Genomic DNA, 17715 nt, shown 5'->3' with positions numbered 1-17715 from the left:
TGATATAGATTATAAATGTGTAGTCATACAAAATATCTTTCACCATATTGTGAAAGAAAATTTCATCCTACCTTTCCATCGCCCCCAAAAAAAAAAACTCAAGAAAAATAAGGTAAAAATAGTATGCCTCAATCTGTATTCAGACACCATCAGTTCTTTTTTCTGGGGATAGATAGCCTTATTCATAAGTCCTTTATGGTTGTCTTGAGTCATTGTGTTGCTGAGAAAAGCATAAGTCATTCACAACCGGCCACCATACCATATTGCTGTAAATATGTGCACAGTACATTTTACTTTGCATTGACTCATGTAGGTCTTTCTAGGTTTTACTGAGAGCATCCTGCTCATTATTTCTTATAGCAGAATAGCGTTCAGTCATAATCACCATACCACAATTTGTTCAACATTTCTCCAAATGATGAACATTCCCTCAATTTCTAATTTCTTTTTACCAAAAAAGGAGCTGCTATAAATATCCATGTTCAAATAAGTTTTTTTTTTTTTTCTTTTTGGTTTAAATTACTTTTGGGATTTAGATTTAGTAGTGGCATCGCTAGGTCAAAGGGTATATATAACCTTTGGGCATAATTCCAAATTGCTCCTCAGAATGGTTGAATCAGTTCACAGCTCAGCCAACAGTACATTTGTCTCATTTTCCCTATCCCCCTCCGTCATTTCCTTTTTCTGTTCTGTTAGTTTCTCTAATAGGTATATTAGTACCTCAAAATTGTCTTAATTTGCATTTCTTCAATCAGTAATGAAAGTTAGAACATTTTTATATGGCTATAGCTAGCATTGATAACTTCATCTAAAAGTTGTTAATATCTTTTGATCTTTTTTTTCAATTGGGGAATGACTTATTTTTATAAACTTGACTCTTCTCTAATATATTTGAGAAATGAAACCTTTATCAAATAAACTTGCTTCAAAATATTTTTCAATTTCTTTCTAGCTGTATTTCCCTCAAACCTATTCCCCCTCCACTATTTATTCTCTCTCTCCTTAAAAGTGTCTTGCTTCTGAATACTCCTTGCCCAAATTTACGCTCCCTTCCATCACCCCACCTTCCCTTCTCTTATCTTCTTTCCCTCTTACTTTCCTAAAGGGAAGATAGATTTCTATATTCTATTGAGTCTTTATGTCATTCTCTCTTGAGTCAGTTTTGATAAGAGTAAAATTCACTCACTCTCCCTCATCCCTCCCTTTTCCTTCTATGATAAAAGCTTTTTCTTCCCTCTTATATGTGAGATAATTTATCCCTCTCTCTCTTTTTCCCTTTCTCCTAGTACATTCCTGTCTCACCCCATAATTTATTTATTTTCATATCATCTCTTCATATTCGACTCATACCTATATCATCTTATCTGTATAGACTTCTTCTAATTGTCCTAATAGTGAGAAAATTTCTATGAGTTACAAGCATCATCTTCCCATGTAGGAATACAAAGTTCACCATTATTAAATCCCTTATGATTTCCCTTTCCTATTTACCTTATAATTGAAGGTCAGATTTTCTGTTTAGCTCAGGTCTTTTCATCAGAAAAAATTGAAAGTACCCAATTTCATTGAGTGTCCATCTTTTTCCCTGCAAAAGTATGCTCAGTTTTTCTGGGTAAATGATTCTTGGTTGTAATCCAAGCTCTTTTGCTTTCCAGAATATCATATTCCAAGTTCTGTGATTCTTTAATGTAAAATCTGCTAAATCTTATGTTAGTCTGAGGTGACTCTTTGATACTTGAATTGTTTCTTTCTGACTGCTTGCAGTATTTTCATCTTGTCGTGGGAGCTCTGGAATAATATTTCCTGGAGTTTTCATTTTGGGATCTCTTTCAGGAGATGTTTTAATTTCCCTTCTGGTTCTAGAATATCAGAGCAGTTTTCTTTGATGTCTAGGTTCTTATTTCTTGATTTCTCATAAAGTCATTAGAATCCATTTGCTCAATTCTAATTTTTAAGGAGTTATTTTCTTCTGTTAGCTTTTGTGGCTAATTTGACCAATTCTCATTTTTAAGAATTTTGAGTTTTTTGTCTTCATTGAATTTTTGTGCTTCTTTGACTTTTTGTACCTCTTTTACCTTTTGGTAGGGTTTTTTTAAGGTGCTATTTTTTTTAAATAAAAAAATATTTCATATATTTTGATTTTTACAATTTTCTTGCTTCCCTCCCCCCAACCCCACAGAAGGCAATCTGTTAGCCTTTACATTGTTTCCATGGTATACAGTTGAATGTGATGAGAGAGAAATCACATCCTTAAGGAAGAAAAATAGGGGCAGCTAGGTGGCATGGTGAATAGAGCACTGGCCCTGGAGTCAGGAGTACCTGAGTTCAAATCCAGCCTCATACACTTAATAATTACTTAGCTGTGTGGCCTTGGGCGAGCCACTTAACCCCATTGCCTTGTAAAAAAAAAAGGAAGAAAAATAAAGTATAAGAGATAGCAAAATTACATAAGATAACAGTTTTTTAATTAAAGGTAATAGTCTGTGTTATTTTCTTCAATATTTTTTGTATCTTTACTAATCTGTTGACTCATTTTTCATGATTTTCTTCCATTATTCTCATTTATCTTCACAATCTTTGCTCTTTCTCTCTTTTTTGATTTTCAAAAATCCTTTTTGGGTTCTTTCATAGCCTGAGAACAATTCATATTTTTCTTGGAGACTTTGAATGTAGGAATTTTGTTATTTTCTCCTTCCTTGTCACTATGGTGATTTTCTATGGTCAGATTTTTCTTTTTGTTATTTGCATATTTTCCCAGCCTATGACATGATTTTAACTCACTCTGCTTCCAGGATGGAAGGTACACAGTCCCAAGCTTCTGGGATTTTGTGCAACTTTTTTTTAGGAATACTAATAGGGACCTATGGGTTTTCAGTTTTTTCAAGGTGGTATTATTTAAGGAGAGTTTAGTATTCCACAAGCATTCTTCTCTGCCCTGGAACAGTGAGGAGGGGTCCCCTTTCCACTGTGGCCCCAAGCTTCTGGTGCATTAATGCTCTTCTTGCCCTGGGATATCCAATCATGGCAGAGCAACAAAGTCCTGCCAGGTGCTAGCAGAGAGAGCCTTGGAACCTCCTTCTGACCATTTCAACCCACTTCCCATCTGTGAGCTGAGAGCTGGAAGCAGCTGTCTCTGCTGATGCAGTCACCCCAGGCCTGCTCCCTGTTTCCCGAGACAAGGTCTCTGCTCCAATCTCACTTAGGTACAACAGACAGATCTTTCCTGCCAACCTAAGCTTCTTTCTTTGGTGTCTGTGCCCTGAGAGGTCTGCAAACTTCCACTGCTGCCACTGAATGAGTCTTACAAGGCCTCCTCCTGGTTTACTGGGGCCAGTTGGAGCTGTGAGTGCTCTCACCCTCGTGCAACAAACAACTTCCAAGTTGTCTTGGGCTGTTCACTCCCTCTTTTGCTTCAGAATTTGTTTAGAATTTATTTAAAGGTATTTGGAGGGACTTGTAGGAGAGCCTTGCCTTTACTCCACCATATTGACTCCACCCTCATTTGTTTTATTATATGAGAAACAATTTATATATTTTTTTTAAGTTTTTGCAAGGCAAACGGGGTTAAAGTGGCTCGCTCAAGGCCACACAGCTAGGTAATTATTAAGTGTCTGAGACCGGATTTGAACCCAGGTACTCCTGACTCCAGGGCCAATGCTTTATCCACTACGCCACCTAGCCACCCCCTAAATATATTCTTTAATAACTTTTTTCATCATGCATCTACCCCAGGTCTTAAAAACTATAGAAAAAATAAAAACAATGAGATGATTCCAGAGAGGTCAGTCTCTGCAGTAATGGTAAGGAGAAAAGTTAGGTATTGTTAAGTTTTTTGATTGTTTTATAGTTTCCAATATGGGTTTTTTTCTTAGTGACATGGAAACTTCTTGAGCCCATGTTGGTCATTTTAAAAACAATAGCATTGATGTTCTTAAATATTAAATCCTTTTTTGTTTACTCAGCTTATTCAGTTTAGGGATCTACATCCTTACACTATCAAAGTTATAAAGCAATGTCAGTCAGATCAGTCTTAAACACTGTTCTTACAGCTCTTTCCCCTCCAACTTTGTAATAAAATAAATCAGTAGGGAAGAGGAGAGAAATATTCAAGTAACTGATGGAAAACTTTGGAAAACTAAAGAGGATAAATTTTTCCATGATCGATTTACCATCCTAAACCCTGAACACCGCAACTTTCAATAGGTTCTGCAATGCTCTAGCTTTTGTAAGCATTTGTTTTAACTGGAGTTTTTCAGGCAGCAATTATAGAGCCTGATGGAAAGTTATAATGTGTTGTGCTACTACCTTCACGGGACAATGGCATGACCTTGTAGTCTGAGAACAGGATTAAATGTAGTCAGCTTCAGTGCTGCTTCAGTCCAAAGCCTTGGGGAAGTCCTTTAACCTCTGCTGCCTGAGCACAGCTTAACACATTACATGGATGATATATTAATGTTTATAAAGTAAACAGATTCTGGGACTAAAAAAAAAGTACAGATAGCTTGATATTTTAATGTTCTTAAGAAGTCTTTTAATATCTCTGTTTTAAAAGTGTGAAAAATCTAGTTTCACTGAAAAATTTTAGCCTCTTTAAATTTATAGGATATCATACTAGATGAGAGAAACTATTTCATATTAAGGACACCTTAGTACAGTCATTTACAAAGAATTTGATTATTGTATTTCTCAAACTCAAAACATCCTAGATATACTCATTATACACCATCTTACCCCCACAAATCCTTTATCAGTGAGATTTGAAAATGTTTTTATCTGCTTTTTCACATTTTAGAATTATTGGCAAAAGTCGCTGTCATTAGTCCTTTTATCAAGGTAACTCAAAGTCTTGTGACCATTGCCCCATAGATTCATACACATACATACATGCATACACACACATGCTATATGTATTAGCATACATACTTTAGCATTAGTAATGCTTTAAATATTTTCAGTTTTTACACTGAAATCATTATCAACTGTTTTGAAAAAATGTAGCCATTTTTCATTTACATTATCAGGTGTCTTGTTCCTTCAGTTCTGGAAATGTTTGTCTTGATTACATTACCTAGTAAAATGTATCTGTGCTTCCTGATACTTGAACTGAAATCATTTCAATGTTTGTATACTAAAGAAAAAAGCCTTTATGTTAACTCCAGAATCTATGCTATCTGTATTTCATTGCTGAGATATGCTTAAAAAAAAAAAAAAAAACCCTGACCTAAGCTTACCCAGCAATAAATGACAAAACTAAAACTGGAGAGCAGAAGTGCCCAATGATTTGATTGGCTCAGTTACCTTACATTTCTGAACTGACAAACGAATGGATGATTGGAAAGCTAAAATAACTCTTAGTAGATGTGATTCCTCTCCATAATATAAAGATAACCTTGGGTTTGCTCCTAGAGCAATCTCTGGCAGATCCTACCAAGCTGGAAAATGTTTGAATAGACTATGTAGACATAGACATAGACACAGCTGTAGACATAGACATATAAATACCTATACATAAACATGCATGCCTACATGTCTGTATATTTATATATTTATATGTTATCTGAGGACCTGTCAAATTTAATTTTGGAGAGACTTGTTACCAGCTTGACTTTAGGGTAATGATACTCCATATCCTATTTCTGTCATTTTTGTTTCAGTTTGAAATTTTAAGGATAACTGAGTAATGAGTTTTAAATCCATTCATGGCATTTATTTACCAAGCAAACTTGTGAAGTCACCTAAGCTCAACACTTAGAGGTCCGTAAAGTGTTTATATCAGGGTGGCTTATATCAAGCCTTCAACTTAATTTCCTCTGACCCTTGGATGCCAAGACCAAACTCAATATAGTTTTTAAAAGGCTCTAGGAATAATACTGTCCAGGTTCACAAAGTAGGGATGTAATTTATGAAGGTAAATTTGTTTTTCCTCTAGTAAATAAAATGTAACATTCCCAACTTTCCAGAACAGGAAATTTCTCAATTTTAAATAGTCATCAGAATTTCTCCATTGAAAATGAGAGAAGAAAATTCAAGAAAACCCGAGAATTAGATTCAATTAAACAAACATTTATTAACAGAGTACCAAGCTAAATGACCTATCTAGGACTACATAGCTGGTAAGTAGAAAGAGGATTTGAACTTTGATCTTTCCTGAGTACGACTCCAATACCAATCCACCATGTCATCTAGTGCACCTCTTAAACACTTAAACACTCTTAAACAATCAAGTTACAGTACATGATCATAGGATCTAAAAATAAGATAGGTTAGTCTCATCTTGCTATCCTTTGAACAAATCCTCATTGTGACCTACAAATTACTTTTTTCCCATGTTATGAGTCCTGAATTTAATGCACTGTAGAAGGTCAGTTAGGAGATAGTAGGGGGTAAAATGCCCATGGTATAGTGCTGATAATTCTAATATTAAGCAACCAGAAGCTAAGTACACCCTTGTAGAGAGTCAACCAGTTTGTTCTACTGTGGATTTTTTTGGTCCTAGATTGTTCTCTAATCAAATGTCTCAGAGTCAGGAAGGATCTGAGTTCAATTTTGTTTCAACTACTTACTAGCTCGGTGACCTGGACTGGTTATTTATCTCAGCTTCAGTTTCCTCAAGTATAAGATGAGATAATAACGAAACTTACCTCTTAATGCTATTTTATAGATCAAACCATATTACATGTAAAGCATTTTATAAACTTCAAAGATCTATACAACTGCTAGCCCCTATTATTACAATAACCCATACCTAAGAAGTCTCTGCTTTTAAGAAATTTGTATTTTAAAGAAGTGAAATAGATTCTAAGATTGCTTTGCTGTTTTTTTCTATTTTTCCTTTTTTTTATGCTTGGGATATTATCAATCACAAGTTTTACTCTCTGACTCCAGTTTGTTCAGAGAAACATAAAAGTGAATATAAAAGCTGCCCCATTGGGCATGTCTGCAGCTTATTTAACAAAATATCATATATAATAAATTTATATCCTTGCCTATGGACTGCATTTAGTACCTGTTTAAAAGTTTGGTACATTTCAGATAGCACCAGTGTATCTTCTGTGGTTCTTTAATGTTCTGCTATTCTAAAACTTCTTTATACTGTCTTCAAACAAATACATATTTAGTTCTAAGAACAGGGAATGGATTCAGTCTTTATTCATTGGTACAACTTTTACTTTTGTGAGAACTAATTTGATTGTAATTATATCTGCATTTGTGTTGACAAAGATCATTTCCGGTAAATAAAATCACAGAGATATTTAATGTTACCAGGATAAAATTTCTATATGAGTAGGATTGTCTTAACTTTTAAGGAGTATTTACCTAAAGCACAGACTCCATAGGATACTAGTGTGTTGAGGAATTTCAAGACACATTACCTGAACAAGTTTGAGAGTTAGAGAATCAAGTAGTTTGCAAAAAAATTCCCAAGTATCTCTCCCAAATCCCTTATACATTATCTTCAAAAATACTTTGCTTAAAGGTGGTTAAAATATATTCATCTAAGTGAGTTGTTTTTTTAAGTCCTATAGACAGTCAAATAAACTATTCTGCATCTCACAAAGCAAGCATCTAATAGATGTTTATTGAATTGAAATGAAGAGAGACTACACTACTACTAGATTTCAGAACTTAATGGATTTTATAGTTAGCAGCTAGATTGCTAAATAAAATCATATATTATTTTAAAGACAGATCCCTTTCCCTCAAATCTATTGACTAGACATAAAAGAAAAAGAAAAATGTTCATTCATTAGCATGTATTTTCTAAGTGTACATTGGCCAATATTAATCTTATTGTTGTATGTCTATATGTGGGGAAGATAGTGTAGTGTAGTTTTTTTAATTACCCTGAATTAAGAAAACCAGGAGGTCTATGTTCTTATCCTTGCTTTCCTTGTGCCTCTGCTGATCAACCCTATAGATTTAGGGAAGTTGTTTTAGTGCTTTGGGCCTCTGATCTCCTGTTTGGAAAATGAAGGACTAATAATACCTAGTCACGTTTGCATAAAACAGTCTTCAGAATAAGCTTGTAGAGTAAGTGATATATCTTTCTATTCCCATTTTACAGAAAAGGAAAATGAAGCACAAAAGTACATAAACAGTAAGCATGGATCAGGATTTGAGCTACAATCTCCTGACTCCCAAGCCAGTTCACTCTCCATTAATAATTTAATTTCAGAATTTCCCAAGCACAAGATGAAAACAGAAAAATAGGAAACAACCAATAACCAATATGCAGATTTAAAGGGTAGTCATTTAGATTTACTAGCAAAATGCCTTCCAGGACTCTTTGACCCCACTACATCCTCCAGCCCATCCCCAGTTCCTTCCCCCCCAATGCTCCAATGTAGTATGATTTTACTTAGAAGCTTTTATATGGCAGTTTGGTGGTAGTTTATTGAAGATGTAATACTGATTTAGAAGACTCTTCCTATTCCCAGCTTCCTTTTTTCACGCCCACCAGCAAAACCTTTTTCCCCGTTTGGGGCTGTAGGAAATGAGTAATGCTTAACCCATTTGTGTGATCAATTCACTTAAGCAGCTACTGTGAAATGTTAATCACAACTTTAATTTGTACTGCATTAGCATTTTGATTAACTTGTATGCTTGCTAGCGCACTTGAAGCGCTTTTACTCATAGTTACAGCTCGGAAATGACTTTTTGATTAATTAAGTTTGTTAGACAGCAGCTGAGCTTCCTGAATGCTAACCTTCTGGGGCTAAAAGTTCAGGGGAAAGTTACTATGAACAACTGTTGCTGACTAAAAAGGATTCTCATAAATGTACTTATATTGCTTTAATTATTGACAAAATATTGTATCATTACTTTGAAATTGACCTGACCCTTTAAAGGATTGTAGATTTTTTTTTTCCTCAAGAAAACCTTTTCTGCTTTTCCTGTCAATTAAACTACTAGAAGCTACTGAGCTCAAGCCATGATTTGTTTTGTTTCAGTTGAGAGGTTTTTTTGTATTTGAAGTTTTAGTTTTTCAAAATGTATTTGTTAATGTGAGCTTTTCTAGTTTTTTCCAGCTCTTATGTATTCCTGTAAATCAACCACTTGGATTTGGATAGTCAAAATCATTTCCTTATATTGCACCAAGCAGATTTATTTACTTTTCTTAGCTTTTCAAGAGTATGTGATATCCAATTTTTAAAAATTTTTAATTTCTGTGATACTTTCACCAGATACATTCAAAGGATGTTTGGAGACTACACTGTAAATCAGAGTGGGGAGGAGGACTGTAAGGGGATAGAAATGAGAAAGTTAGGATTCACTGAATATTAAGAGACTGGGTAGGGGGAGGTAACATAGAAGAAAGAGAGAGCTATCGGTCCCATTTTGTTGCCCTAACAAGGTAAAAAACCCTTTTACTAGTATGCTGAGTTTAGGCCTCATATACATTGGCTTTTTTTTTAATGTTAACTTGCACTAGGTCAACAATGTAAAGATTATTTTTATTGAAAAATATCAAAGTATGTTGATTATTCCCACAAAATTTACAAGATTATAGAATCTTCACACAAAAATACTTTATATGTTACTTAGTGTAATTATATAAGAAGCCCTTTATGTCATTTGAAATATGTGATTTTTAAAAATATCATTAAATAATAGCCAATCTAATTTATTTTTAATATATTTGTTTCATTTAAGTATAATGAGTAGAATGACCAAAATTTCTCCTTTTAAAGTTAAACTGTCTGGGTTTATTTTTTAAATTTCTCCAATAACAAATTTCCCCTTACTCATCTCTTCTCCTCCCTGATCAATTAGATGTTTCTGGAATTTCTTTCAACTTCCATTCAGCCATGTCTACTCTTACATTCCCTTCCATGAGGCTCTTTTTGTCACCTGACTTCCCTGCATCTTCTCCATTTGACTAGATATGAATATTCCAAAAAAATTTAAAATTGACCTTATCTTTAAAATCTGGAAATAGCACCCATTTTAAATATCCATGATATATATCCATGATGATATTATGCAATAATATCATCAGCTAGAGAAAGCAATGGTCAAAACCAATACTAAATTAGGAGAAAAGATGAAAATGTCTAACAACTTTACAGTTCTGACTCAACAAACTTAATCAGGGTAACCAAGTCCATCAACATTTTAAGGAGTTTTAAGCAGCATAAAGTAGTCACTACAAGAAGATGATTAGAAGACCCCAGAAACTACCTTATTTGAAAAACACTTGACATCTTTGTCATGTGCAGAAACCAGGCAGCCAAGAGCAACACTAATTTATAATTATAACCTCTTTCACAAAATTTTATGGAGAAGAGATTAGAGAAAGGTAACAGATTACATTATTTCACACACCCTCAAAATAAAGAATTTAAATATATAAGTAGACAGTTGAAGACATTTAAATGGAAAATGAATCCACAGAAAGATGGCATGGGCCTAGCTAAGCCAAGTAATCAGGCAAACCATCTGTAAGTAAAACTGGAGGGGGCTGGGGAGCAGGATGAAGCACAGCAGAGGGTGTGAAATGGACCAGATCTAGCTGTACTGCTCTACTAAACAAGTTTGTGTGTGTGTTTGTATGTATGTTTGTGTGTGTTTATATGTATGTTGTTCTCATCAACAATAGTAGAATCACCACATTTAGATTCTGCCACCACAGTATCTTACTGTGTTAAATGGCTCTTTTTTTTAAGTTTATTTTTATAAAGCAATGAAGTTAAGTGACTTGCCCAAGGTCATGCAGCTAGGTGATTTTTTAAGTGTCTGAGACCGGATTTGAAGTCAGGTCCTCATGACTCCAGGGCCATTGCTCTATCCACTGTGTAACCTAGTCCCTGTGGTAATAGTTCTTGAGAAAATTAAGTCAAGAAAAACCTCCAGATTCGATGAGATACATGTGGAATAAATCTGTTATGGTAAAACAATTTTAAGGCACTCAAAACGAGGGTAAAGCATACAAAAGAATGGAAATATTCATGGACCACACTTTTTACCTAAAAGAAGGAGTGAAGATGGTAACATACAAAAAGATACCTATATTTTACATTCAGTTCTGTAAAACAAAAAATGTTTTATTGAAGGAAGCAAGGAGACTCTTGAAGAAATCTTGAAGATGAAACAATGGGCTTTCGAATAATTTCTTAGAGCAAAATTCATTTTTGTAGTCACAACCAACTGAAATGTAAAGAAGCTAGAAGATCTGATAGTGTTTGTTGTTAAATGATTTAAAGTATTTCATTTTGTAAAGAAAATGTTACCTAAAAGACTCTTGTCAGATAAAGTGCCTCCCACTCATCTATGTAGTTATATAAGAGTCTTTCAGAGCTATTACCATTAAAATTAACTTTGCTCAGTTAGATGCTGAATTTCAATATAAAGCAAGACATAGAACAGGGGGACATGCTGAAGTAAAATATATGATGGTGTCATGGAGTATACCTTATGCAGATTTTAAATAGAAGAGAGATTTCATTTTATGTCAGAGTTGGTTATTTGCTCCAGTTTGCAAATGACATTGTTTTGAATCTTTTTATCCCAGAACATCATACCTTGTCATTAAGATCCTCATTTGAGAGATGACAGTTTAACTACCCCCATTAGCAGTGTGGATGAAAAAATAACTTTTTTCTAGATTATGGCTTACATTTGAATAAAGAACCTATTTAGTTTATCTCTCATAATACATAACTTGGATAGGCACTGATTCATAGGAATCAGTTACAAGGGATATTAGAGATTTTCTAGGCCAACCACCTTTTATAGTTGAAGAACTAAAGCCTTGAGGAAATTTCCTCAAGATCACAAATATAACTCTGACCCAAAACCTTTTAACTCCAGCTCCAGAACTCATTTTCCTATACTTTGCCCTTGCAGATAAACAGTGAACTGAGGCAATAGCGAAGAGTATTGGGAATTAGATCACTTTTGAGAAATTGTTCACTGATTTCTGCTAATAAAAAAAAAAAGCCCATCTTGTAACAACACAATAATTCTACTAGTGATTCTCCATGGCTAGTAATCAAGAAATACCATAAAATGTTAAGAATCATGTTAAAGGCCTACCAAAGCACAATAGAAATACAAATGCTAAATATAAAATAATCTACAGTTTATTACCTAAAAGTGTTTCATGAAGGACCTGTATGTTACAAATAGAAGTTATACCAGACATTGAGCAATAATGAGAGTTAACAGATAAACTGAGTGCTACCCTCTGACACTGACAAAATATTAAAAGAACTATACCTTCTATGTAGGATTTATGCAAAAAAAAACCATAAAAATCTCACAGGATGAAAAGACATGAAGAGTTTATAATAAGCACCAGAAGAGCATAGTGTTCACTGAAGAGAAACATCCAAGAAATGTATGAGACTTATAAACAAACACTAAGTGAGATATGAGGGAGGATATAGTTCATTACCAACTGGAGCAATTAAGGAAATCTTTCCAAAAGGGGTGGTATTTTGATTAGACTTCAAGTATAGGTTAGAATCCCATAGGCTAAGAAAGGGAAATGGGAAGCATTGTAAGAGGAAAAATCATGATCAAAACCAAGCAAGAAATCAAGGAACATGTGTTATGCTTCTTTTACTATTTAATTGTTTTCTAAGTCTTTTCATAAATTTTATTATTATTATTATACATTGGCAGTATGGATAAGGCTAGAATTAAGGTGACAAGTTATGAAGGACCTTGAATGCCAAGTTGAACATTACTCAGAAATCAATAAAGGAGTTGTTAAAATGTTTTGAGCAGAGAAGTGATACATCCAAATCTGTACAATTTTGATCAACTTGGCAATGATATGCAAGAAAAACTAGAATCAAAAAAAAACCTATGAGATGACTGTTTCAGCTGGCATGACAACAGGAATAAAAAGATGAGTAGATCTGCAAGAATGATTGTGGAAGAAGGTACTAGCAGATCTAAGTGATTGGTTAAATATGAGAATACAGAAGAATTTGAAGATAATGGGAAAATTTTTAGATGGGGTAAGGGATGGTACTTCTGAACAAAACATGTAAAATCAAAATGAATTGTTAGATGTTAGCAAATGAAGGTGTTGGGAACAGGAAGATAGAATACTTATTTCATGATCTTCAAAGGAGGAAAGGTCATTCATTTAAGTCTAAGGGCCATTTGTCAAGTATCATTAAAATGCAAGGCATCCTGCAAAGATTCTAAAGACACAATAGCCTCTGCCCCAAAGGAATTTGCATTCTGTGGGAGGTTGAGTATAACATATACATTAAAATTAAATATAAGATAATTTGAGAACATTAACAAACTAGCAATTAAGGAAATAGAGTTAATAAGTGAGTGAGCAAAATATTATGTGGTGGGCATATTATAATCATAAGAAGCTTCCTCTATGAGATGGCATCTTTGTTGAACAAAGCTTAACTGAATTTAGATATTTTCTAAAGTAGAAATGAAAGAAAGATGAACTTGAGGAACCATCTCTACAGAGGCACAGAAATGGGACCACTATCCTCTTAAGTTCCATTGAGAACCTAGTGTAGTCTGGCTAAAGCAAAGATTGTGCATGAAGAGAATTGATATGAAATAAGTCTAGAAAAGTGGATGGGAGCCAGATTACAGAGGGCTCTATTTTACAGAGGACTGCCCTCTGCCAGATTACAGAGGACAGTGCTATATTTTGATACTAGAAGCTGAAGTCACTGAAATTTACAGTTCACATAGACAACTATGTTTAGAACACTTAATTTGTCTGCTCATAGAAGAGGAAACATACTAATTAAGAACAGTGGAAAGCAGATTTAAAGTTGAAAAGGACCTAGTGCTCATTTTATAGATGAAACTGCATAGAAAAATGAAGTAATTAAATTACAGAACTAAGACTTGAATCCAAGTCCTCTGGTTCCAGATCTAGCACTCTGTTTCTTTTAATAATGTCCCAGGTCAAAACCTGAGAACTCTCTTTTAACTCATTTGCTTATCTGTATCCCGTCTTAGTACTGAGTTCTGTCAGTTCTCCAATCATCCATATCTAATTATATTACCAAGTTCTGTCAGTTCTTTCTCATTTTCTCTTTTATGTCCTGCTACCAACACCATGATTCACTTTCTCATTATTTTTCACCTGAACTACTACCAAATCTTTTTTTAAAATGTTATTTTATTTTATTTTTTCCAATTACATGTAAAGATAGTTTTCAATATTTATCGTTTTGAAAGATGTTGAGTTCTACATATTTTTCCCTCCCTCTACCCCATGACAGAAAGTAATCTAATGTAAATTAAAGTAATCTAATGTAGGTTATACAACAACAGTAGCTTGGGGGCAGGGGAATAGTTTGCAAGGCAGTGGGGTTAAGTCACTTACTCAAAGTCACATAGCTAAGTAATTATTAAGTGTTGAAGGCCACATTTGAACTCAGGTCCTCCTGATTCCAGGGCCAATACTCTTATCCACTGTGCCACTTAGCTGCCCCCAACAATAACTTTTTGACAGTACCTAGCACACCATGTCTTGCACATAATAGTAACTTAATAAATATTTCTTATTACACACCTCTGGGCAAATTAATTAAAGTAGCTAGCTAGATGACTCATTGGGTACTCAGATTTGGAATCAGAAAAATCTGAATTCAAATTTTGCCTCAGATAACTTCAGGACTTTATTCTTAAAGGTATAGATTCTTGTTACTATTCAAAAAATGTTTGTGATTATTATTCACTGAATACAGACTAGTCTCTAGCTTGAAAGTGAAGTCTCAGTATGAATTGACTCCAGTCATATCTCTCATTGCTTCTCTGAAGATGTATACTATGCTCTTGTCTCCATAGATTCTTAGTCTTTCTTTTTGTGAAAAGGAGAGTTAAGAGTTTCCAAGTCATTCTGTCCTTTTGATTTCATTTACTCATGTAAGCATTTACTTAGAATTATTTCTTACTGTCTAGCATCTGGATTTTACTAGGGAATATTATTGAGAAATACCATAAATTTTGTGAAAACTTTCAACTTCATCAGGAAAACTTCAGTTAAAAACAGATGTTCTTGCAGTCTCAGCTTGTGTGCAAACTGTCTATATGGTGCAATTTCCAACCAAATTATAATCCAACAAAAAAAAATTAAGATTACAAAAATTGCTTTAGAGTACAACTTTACAAATAATTGTGCTTCATTGAGTCTTAATTATTCATTTATTCTCCACCCTTTCTCTTACATTAGCACTGTCTAGAAGATTTGTCTGAATAGGATATGGTTCTACTCATCATGCATATGAGTTTGCCTTGATTCATTCCATTTGCTTTATAGAAAACTGATGAATTTCAATTAGGTCAGCAGGGGTATGTTCTTGAATTTTAAAACATATATTTTTAAATTATATTTAAAGGCAGCCAGGTGGCATAGTAAGTAGAGCACCAGCCCTGGAGTGAAGAGAAGTTCAAATTTGACCTCAGGCACTTAATAATTACCTGGCTATGTGACCTTGGGCAAGTCACTTAGCCCCATTGCCTTGCAAAAAAATTTTTAAAAAAAGGAATGCCTTCTTATAGGCTGTTCCAAAAGCAGAGCTGTAAAATCATTGGTTCCAAAGATCATTCTGACCATACTTTTGCTAATCAGAAAAGACTTTCTGCATTGCAGTTCATTTAGCAGAAATATTAACCCATTCTACTATGGTAGACTCAGTAAGCAGACCATATATAGCTTTTATGAAGTTAATGGTTTTTTGGAAGCCATTCTTCTGTTGTGTACAACATAGATAGTAGCTATAGATTTAATCATTTGTTGAGAAAGTTAAGATCTTACAAAATTGCTTTCACTGTATTATAATGTAGTTCTTAAATTGGAAAGAGATAAGAAAAGTTAAAATAAATGATTTGGCAATTATTTACCAAAGACTGTTCAGTAGAAAAGAAGTATAGTTGTTTAGTAGTTATATTTGTTCAGCAAATAATTTTAAACTACCAGTAAAGCATTTCTAAAATTTTTTCCAGATTTGTTCATACAAATGTGCATTTTAGTAACATGTTTATGAATAGATGAAATAATTGCAATTAAAATGAAATTTTAAGCAGTTACTGGATGCCTCTAATCCCTGCTGTTCTCAACTCTGAATGCCCCAAATCTACTAAAATCATATTGTAGGTTACTAATGTAATATGGATGTCTAACAATGACTCATACTATCTCATATGTCTTTATGGCAGCATCTCTCCAGAATCATTCTAATTTAATTGAAATGGATTTGCCTATATAAACAACTCTTTTGTTTAAAAAAGATTTCATTATTTAGTTTTGCCTTAAGTAAATGCAGACTTTTGTTTGTCTATAAAACATTTGATTAATGTATAGACTAATATGCATAGCTCCTCATCCTTCTACTAGCAGCATATAAAATGAGTTAGAGATATTACATGTTTGTACTTTTTTGAAAATCACGAATAGTGTCATTTACACTGAAAAAAATAGATTTTGGGGGGGAGGAGGGGCAAACCTAAAAGTCTTTATCTTCTTGCTATCATTGACACTAAGTTTAAAAGACTTTTTCAAGATCACTGTTTAAAGATTTTTTTTCTCAATTTGAGCTTAAATTTCATGAAAAATAATTTATTTTTAAAATATTTTTGTGAAAACTATTGTTTGTTTTTAGTAATGCCTTCTGTTTCTTACATCATGGCAGTAATACTTAGTATCCTTTCTGTGTCCCCCTCCAGCTATCTCATATAATTAGTAGTATTTTTAAAGGGGGAAAAAATTGGTACAACTAATAAATAAAGTCGAAAAAATAAATTCATTTGCAATTTGTACCATGAAAGACCTGGGCTTTCTTCTCATATCTCTTCATCCAAATCATGTTTGATCTTTATAATTTTATTATATTGATTTTTTATTTTTTGGTAGATGGTTCTTTACATTTACATTGTTAATGAGTTATTGGTGTATTGTTTTCTTGACTGCTTACTTCATGGCATCAGTTCATGTCAATCTTTCTGAGCTTCTCTGTATTCATTTTGTAGTTTATTACTCCATTAAGAAGTATAAATTAATTTACAAATAGTATCATTTTTATTATAATGGCATGGCATACAGAACTGAACATTCCTCCAGCTTTTTAACTTGTTCTTTATTTCTTTATGAAAACTTTATAATTGAAACTATACCAAGTTCTTTTTATGCTTCAGCAGGTCATTCCTCAGGTGTTTTATTCATTTTGTAGTTATTTGGAATTGGATTTTTCCTTTATATTTTTGTTTCTTGAGGTTTGTTATTATAACATACAAATGATGTTGATTATTTTAAACTGCAACTTCGATGAAACTATTAATTGTCTGAGTTAGTATCTTTGCTGATTCCCTAGAATTTTCTAAAACTTACCACTATATCATTATCAAATTGGTTTTCTTTTATTTTCCCCTTACCTATCTTACATCTTCATCTCATTGCTACCTCCAGAATTATATAAGATAATAGTGGGGAGAGTAGACATCCCTGCTTTCATTCTCATATTTATTTCACATAATGATGCTTGCTGTTAGATTTAGATGGATGATTTATATGATTTTTTAAAAAAAAAATCCTATGCCTGTACATTGTAAGGTTTTTAGCATAAAAGAATGATTCATTTTGTCAGAGACTTTTTCTGCATCTATTCAAATGGTCATGAGGTTTTGGTTCTTTTGATTTTTAATATGATTAATTATGTTGAACTGGGAATAGGATTTTTTAAGTTCTGTTTATTATTTTAAATCAGTCCATTCCAACCT

The 17715-nt window shown here is 33.4% G+C and overlaps 1 protein-coding gene across 4 annotated transcripts in view; it reads left to right on the top strand.

Annotated features, from left to right (window-relative positions):
- ASCC3 (activating signal cointegrator 1 complex subunit 3) overlaps positions 1-17715 on the top strand; it is a 379520-nt gene that overhangs the window by 345930 nt on the left and 15875 nt on the right. The window lies entirely within an intron of this gene.

The sequence above is a fragment of the Macrotis lagotis genome, chromosome 5 (genome assembly GCF_037893015.1).
Source record: "Macrotis lagotis isolate mMagLag1 chromosome 5, bilby.v1.9.chrom.fasta, whole genome shotgun sequence".
Lineage (NCBI taxonomy): Eukaryota > Metazoa > Chordata > Mammalia > Peramelemorphia > Peramelidae > Macrotis > Macrotis lagotis.
Note: the sequence above shows the minus strand (reverse complement) of the source record. Positions and strands in the feature narration are given on the sequence as shown.